Raw genomic sequence first — 7,761 nt, 5'->3', positions numbered from 1 at the left:
CCTTCAGTCGATACTTCATATCCATATGAGTGAAAAGGCCGGGATGATCAGTTTATTTTTCAAGTAATGATTCCAAGTAATACATAATGTAATATTATTACTTTTTCTAAGGAGTAATAAGTAAAGTAAAGATATTACTCTCCTAAGTAATATTGCCCAACACTGTTATTTAATGGTATGGTGAATCTAGCATGGTGATTGAATGATATGGTGAATCTATAGGTGATTGAATGGTATGGTGAATCTATAGGTGATTGATTGGTATGGTGAATCTATAGGTGATTGATTGGTATGGTGAACCTATAGGTGATTGAATGGTATGGTGAATCTATAGGTGATTGAATGGTATGTTGAATCTATAGGTGATTTAATGGTATGGTGAATCTATAGGTGATTGATTGGTATGGTGAATCTATAGGTGATTGAATGGTATGTTGAATCTATAGGTGATTTAATGGTATGGTGAATCTAGCATGGTGATTGAATGGTATGGTGAATCTATAGGTGATTGAATGGTATGGTGAATCTATAGGTGATTGATTGGTATGGTGAACCTATAGGTGATTGAATGGTATGGTGAATCTATAGGTGATTGAATGGTATGGTGAATCTATAGGTGATTGAATGGTATGGTGAATCTATAGGTGATTGAATGGTATGGTGAATCTATAGGTGATTGAATGGTATGGTGAATCTATAGGTGATTGAATGGTATGGTGAATCTATAGGTGATTGAATGGTATGGTGAATCTATAGGTGATTGAATGGTATGGTGAATCTATAGGTGATTGAATGGTATGGTGAATCTATAGGTGATTGAATGGTATGGTGAATCTATAGGTGATTGATTGGTATGGTGAATCTATAGGTGATTGATTGGTATGGTGAATCTATAGGTGATTGAATGGTATGGTGAATCTATAGGTGATTGATTGGTATGGTGAATCTATAGGTGATTGAATGGTATGGTGAATCTATAGGTGATTGATTGGTATGGTGAATCTATAGGTGATTGAATGGTATGGTGAGTTGAGTGAATGCTTCCATGTCTAGTTCCATGTCCATGTCTAGTTCCAACTCCAGTAAATGTCCATTATTACAAAACCCTAAACCACATCATCATCACTCATGCTTATCGTTCTTTACTTCGTGCACACACCCACGTCACACACACACACACACACACACACACACACACACACACACACACACACACACACACACACACACACACACACACACACACACACACACACACACACACACACACACACACACACACACACACGTTGTGAATACACTGGCTAAACAGTTTGACCAGTTTGGTCTCTAGACACTCCCTACTTTGTGTGTTAAAACAGTCGACCATTTTGACACAACAACAAAACACAGAGAACTGAACACCATGCACTACATTTTGCCACATTGGATTCAAGCCTAAAGATTAATATCGGGTAAGTGTTTTTAATCACTTTACTGGAACTATAATGTCTCTAGTCTGTTTTAGGGGGCATTCCAACAGGTAGCTAAATATGTATTTTTACCACAAACTACTGAATGTGAAGAGGGGATACTAGGGGGATGCCATATGTGTGTCATAAGCTCAATATGTCAGTTTGTCACCAAACCTTGTCCCCTTCACATTCAGTAGATCCTGTGATCTTTTGTGGCCAGGTGTAATTTCCTGGTAATTTCTAGTAGGACTAAATTAAATTAAATCGCAACTTGAATCGTGATGCAAACAGCACAGGGAGTGTAATAAATAATACAATGCAGGATCTTTGTAAAATATGTAATGACAAAAAAGACATTTCAGTAATTTGCTACTGAATTGAAAAGAGGAAAAGAAAATGAAAAGAAAAAGAAAATACTGGATTTGTGTAAAATAAATAATTTGACTGGAATATAATGTTTTAAAACGTGTTAAAAATGGTACGGTTCACCTAGCATGGTGATTGAATGGTATGGTTCACCTAGCATGGTGATTGAATGGTATGGTGAATCTAGAGTGAGGTGAGTGAATGCTTCCATGTCTAGTTCCATGTCCATGTCTAGTTCCAACTCCAGTAAATGTCCATTATTACAAAACCCTAAACCACATCATCATCACTGATGCTTATCGTTCTTTACTTCGTGCAGACACCCACGTCACACACACACACACACACACACACACACACACACACACACACACACACACACACACACACACACACACACACACACACCCACCCACGTCACACACCAGGCGTGGCGATATAGGAGAGGCAGTAGAGGAATTGCCTCAGCCCTCAGGGCCCACGGGGGGGAGAGCCCGGCTGGCCGCCGCTCCGATGCGTGGTAGTAAACTGTATACTCTCTCTCTCTCTCTCTCTCTCTCTCTCTCTCTCTCTCTCTCTCTCTCACACACAAACACGCTGTTAAGTTACCGCAACTAAGACTACATTTCCTGTCAATAATAAGCAGTGTAAAATGTAGTTCATTGGGAGTTAAAGGGAGACGCTTTAATGTGAAGGCCGAGCCTGTGACCTTCGGGGTCGCCATGGCGGACAAATCCAATATGGCTGCCACCTAAAACAGTTTTGGCTGTAACATTTGAACCAAATGAGCTACAAATGCGGTGTCTATTTATTTAGTTATTTGACCATTACAATCATGTTGGAATACTTATCATTACAATGGGGTGTGTCTGGTACCCTAATTTGCATTTCCATGATGGTGGCTATGTTAAAACGAGTTATAACTTAACTTTTGACACTTTCAGTTAAGTCGATGCATGTATTTTAATCATTAGAAACACATTGGAATGTTCCTATTCATGATTAAATCTATCTAGAACACTCAGGTTTGCCATTATGGTGTACAGCTTCATCGCTGTATGCACCTAAACCATCCACTCCATGTGAGCTCCCCACGACGGAGCCCGCGTCTTCCTCACCAGCCATTTGCAGCATCCTGTTGCATACGCTAAAAGATCTGAGCATTCGAGAAGAACACGTCATCAGTGCATCAGAGTAGTCAGAAACGAGTCTCATGGTCGCAGCACGTATTTCCTGTAGGCGGACTCGACATAGCTGCAGGGTTTAAACCCTCACCAGGCGCACCTCTTCTACTACAGTGAACGGTAGAGTGACTGATGTCAGTCTGCCTCAAGTCAAAGGTTACTCTTTTAACTGCTTTTTACTAACACTAACATCACAAAGATGCCCAGAACATCGAGATGAACCTGTTTAGTTTATGGCTGCTCCAACAGCATTTGGCAACATAAAAAAAAAAAAAAAAACAGAATGTCAAAATATCCACCGCAGGGTCTGAGACCAGAGCCATTGAGTAATGGTTGAGACGAAGCAGTGAAAGGTCATACTAAGCATTTAAAGTAGCATTTAAATGACTCAATGGCTCTGGTCTCAGACCCCGCGGTGGATATTTTGACATTCCGTTTGTTTTGTTTTTTGGAATGTTGCCACTACTGCTGGAGAATAAACTAAACAGGTTAATCTTGATGTAAGCTGCGACCATAAGACCCGTTTCTGAATTCGCCCCAGGGTGTCAAGGTGTATGAATGCCTTGTTTAGCATGTAGAATACATGACTTCATCAAACATCAAACCCAATGTCCACCTGGTATGCAAACTGAAGGGGGCCAATGTAGTCACTCACCATCGGTGAGTGACGATTTTATACATGTGGTGGGGAGCTCAGAGTGGAAATTTGTATTGGTGAGTATAGGTAAAACGTATTTATATTCCCGCAACAGAGGAGAGGCTGGTCTGCATTTCATGCGAGACAACAGTCCCATAGCTCTAATGAAGGCATTATACTAGATCTATACTATACTATACTATACTATACTATACTATACTATACTATACTATACTATACTATACTATACTATACTATACTATACTATACTATACTATACTATACTGTTACGCCAACACCTACAGTATGTATGGGCGATTGGGCGTACATACTGTAGGTGGTTCTGGACAACTACCTATCCAATCACATCGACATCGGACATAAACATGTACCTGGAGTCAGCAGCAACGCACACGCCGAGTTTGAAGTTGGTCGGTTGAACGATTTTCGAGATACGTCTACTAGATGGACGTGTATGTGCACGTACAGAGATGTTGTGCGTTCATTATTTAATACTCCTATCTGTATCAATAGGAATGTGTATATTAGAGTGTTCTAGATAGATGTAATCATACATCAGAGCATTTCAATGTGTTTAAAATAGACACCACGTTTGTCAAACATTTCAAAAGTTCACTGGTTTTCACATAGCCATAGGGTTCCAGACACACCCAATCATAATGATAAACATCGTTTTCACATAGCCATAGGGTTCCAGACACACCCAATCATAATGATAAACATCAACGCGTTTGTAATGGTCCAAAACTATGACAGACACAAAGTTTGCATGTGTAGCTCATCTGGTTTTACAGCCGAAACAGTTTTAGTTAGCAGCCATTGAGCCAACAAGCAAGCAAGTATGCACTCGACAGAGTGCAGTTCTAGTTGCATTTGTCTTTAGTCTTGTCCATTTTTTGCATTATTCAATTTATATCTCTCTCTCTCTCTCCCTTCCTCCCCCCCTCTCTCCCCCCTCCCCCCCCCCTCTCTCTCTCTCTCCCTTCCTCCCCCCCTCTCTCTCTCCCTCCCCCCCCCTCTCTCTCTCTCCCTTCCTCCCCCCACTCTCTCTCCCCCCCCCCCCTCTCTCTCTCTCTCTCTCTCTCTCTCTCTCTCCCTTCCTCCCCCCCTCTCTCTCTCCCTCCCCCCCCCTCTCTCTCTCTCTCTCTCTCCCTTCCTCCCCCCACTCTCTCCCCCCCCCCCCCCTCTCTCTCTCTCTCTCTCTCTCTCTCTCTCTCTCTCTCTCCCCCTCTCTCTCTCATTTCTCACATTGCTTAAAGGAGCCTTCAGAGATTTTGGTGATTTAGAAAAAAAACCTGGTCCACCCAGGTAATATGATGTGCACAGTGCACATGTGCACGCTCTACAGTGGGGGGACGTGCAACAGGCCAACAGCACGTGCACCAAGGATTGGATGAAGGCTGGATCTAAAGTTTTTTTTTACCCCAGGGGTTAACTGGGGACATATAAGGAACACCTTATATGGTCAGTGCACTCTATAGTAGGGAGGATTATATACAAAGTGATATCACCTTTATGACCCTAGTTTTTGGACAAAGCACATCAAGGTGCTTTGCTGTGCTAGTGCCCTGTATCTGTGCGCGCACACACACACACACACACACACACACACACACACACACACACACACACAGTCACACACACACACACACACACACACACACACACACAGTCACACAGTCACACACACACACACACAGTGGTGGTGTTATGTTACAACCGGTTTCCATGTGAAATGTTGTCACATGACAGCTTTTGTGCATCACCTCACAACTATGGTGATGCATGCCTCAGTGACAGACAGCGCCTGTGCGTGAGTGCACGTGTGCGTGAGTGCACGTGTGCGTGCGTGAGTACTTTCCCCAGAAGGCAAGACTCAACTCATGTCAAATCAATTCAAATGAGATTTACTGGCATGAGAAAACAAACGTTTGTGTCTGTCTCTGATTGGCTTACGGTGAAATCTTACCCTAGAACCAAATTCCAATTCCTAAATCTCAGCCACTCCATCACTCCACAGATTGAACTCTGCTAATAAACAAACCGCAACGATTTACATTCAGACACTGACATTATGTGATTGTCTACAGTGTATTTCCTGTGGAAATATGTGACAATCGTGTAGAGTCTACACGATTGTCACATATTTCCACAGGTCACCAATTCCACCGTAACACCACCATGCTGGCTTGAGCCAGTGTGAGTCAGGGAGTGGCCGAGATTTTGCAAACAGCAAACATTTCCTCTCTTTTTTTTTAAGATTAGTTTTTGGCTTTTGTGCCTTTGTTGATAGTTACAGTGAAGACAGACAGGAAAGAGGGAGAGAGAGAAGGGGAGAGACATGCAGCAAAGGTCGTCATGAACGGGACTCGAACAAGCGACGAGCTGACGTGACAATAAGAGCCTATTATGTGGCATTATGTGGCATGCGCCTGGCAGGGACGGATTAACCCCCATGAGGGCCCCTGGGCCGGTCATTTTTGCAGGGTCCCCATAGCGCAACATTTTGTGTTTTTCCGTGTTTTTATCATGTTTTTGACCTAAATTTAACTAAATCAATGGCCAATGAAGGGCCCCAGGAGCCCTTTTCAGGCCGTCAAACCTAGTGCTGCGCGGTCCAATTTCCCAGAAGGGCCCCTGAGAGCCAAGGGCCCCTGGGCCACAGCCCCACTGGCCCAATGGCTATTTTGTCCCTGGCGCCTGGACTAGGCCAGCATTGACTGTTTCCTGCTGTATTGTGACTGTAATCTTGACAGGTTTCCTGAAGACCAAAGATGAGACGCCGTGAGGAGAGAGAGGAGGAGGGAGCTGACAAACATCACATCCACAGAGCAGAGCCTCCATCTGTGTCTATGAAGAGTCATGAACCTCCTGACTTCAGTAATGAACCTGGACCTCCAGATACAACGTATGTGAATCCTCTTATACAATTCAAGGTTCAATGCTGTACTTTATTCTTCCATCTTGTGTACACTACAGGTACATAAGAGTAAAACGTGGCTTCCTTCAGACAATGCAGCAGCATTATATACACAACACACTATAATACAACTATGTGATCTCATGCTAAGTTACATGAATGACAAAAACAAGACGTAACATCTAATAATGTTGTATCAATCCTGTTCAAAGTTAATCTACAGATTATAAATTACTGTGTGTGCAGTTTGTGAATGAAGTGGTACAAATCAGTGTGCTGTTCAGTAGACAGGCTGGCTGCTTGTGTGCATGTATAGTATGTGAACACTGAACAGTAATATGTACAGTATGTGTACAGTATGCAACAAGCCATGTTTAAACTATCACCCGTTATTGTATATTTAGTAAGTATTGTACAGTGACATCTAAAGTCTCTGTAATGCTTATGTTGTACTATTACTATAAAACTAAAATAAAGGGATTTAAGATCAATCTATATGGCTCTGCCTCCTACTGACTGCCTAGTCCTAATCTGGTGTACTTGTGCCCCCTCTTGGCCAGGCCCTGTAACTACAGTATTTTACATGCCTAGTAAAACCACAGCATAACAATTTATATAATGTTTTTTGCAATTTTAGTTTTCTTTTCGCTGAAATGATGTGAGAGGAAACTAAAAGATGTTACCCTTGTATAAATAAAATGAAATGTAACAATAATACAAATTTAAAAAAAAAATTGACAATGTCATTCACACAAACAATGTTATGATTCCAGAAGTCTGTACCACAGAGCAGAGTCTCCAACACCCAGCTACATGTCTATGAAGAGTGACACGTCTAAAGGACTTCCTCATGACTTCAGTAATGAACCTGGACCTCCACACGTGTATGTGAATCCTCCTGTACAATATACACACTATAACACTATACAATATACACATAACACACTATAACACTATACAATATACACATAACACACTATAACACTATACAATATACACATAACACACTATAACACTATACAATATACACATAACACACTATAACACTATACAATATACACATAACACACTATAACACTATACAATATACACATAACACACTATAACACTATACAATATACACATAACACACTATAACACTATACAATATACACATAACACACTATAACACTATACAAT

At 41.6% G+C, this 7,761-nt stretch overlaps 1 long non-coding RNA gene across 1 annotated transcript; it reads left to right on the top strand.

Annotated features, from left to right (window-relative positions):
* Positions 1 to 1,319: 1,319 nt before the first annotated feature.
* LOC310872804 lies at positions 1,320 to 7,462 on the top strand. Its single transcript, XR_014570427.1, has 3 exons — positions 1,320 to 1,454; positions 6,419 to 6,570; positions 7,356 to 7,462. It is a non-coding gene; the product is annotated as an uncharacterized lncRNA (long non-coding RNA).
* Positions 7,463 to 7,761: the final 299 nt, after the last annotated feature.

The sequence above is a fragment of the Protomyctophum parallelum genome (genome assembly GCF_964188405.1).
Source record: "Protomyctophum parallelum genome assembly, chromosome: 15".
NCBI lineage: Eukaryota > Metazoa > Chordata > Actinopteri > Myctophiformes > Myctophidae > Protomyctophum > Protomyctophum parallelum.
The sequence above is the reverse complement of the archived record's forward strand: the minus strand, read 5'-3'. Positions and strand labels throughout refer to the sequence as shown.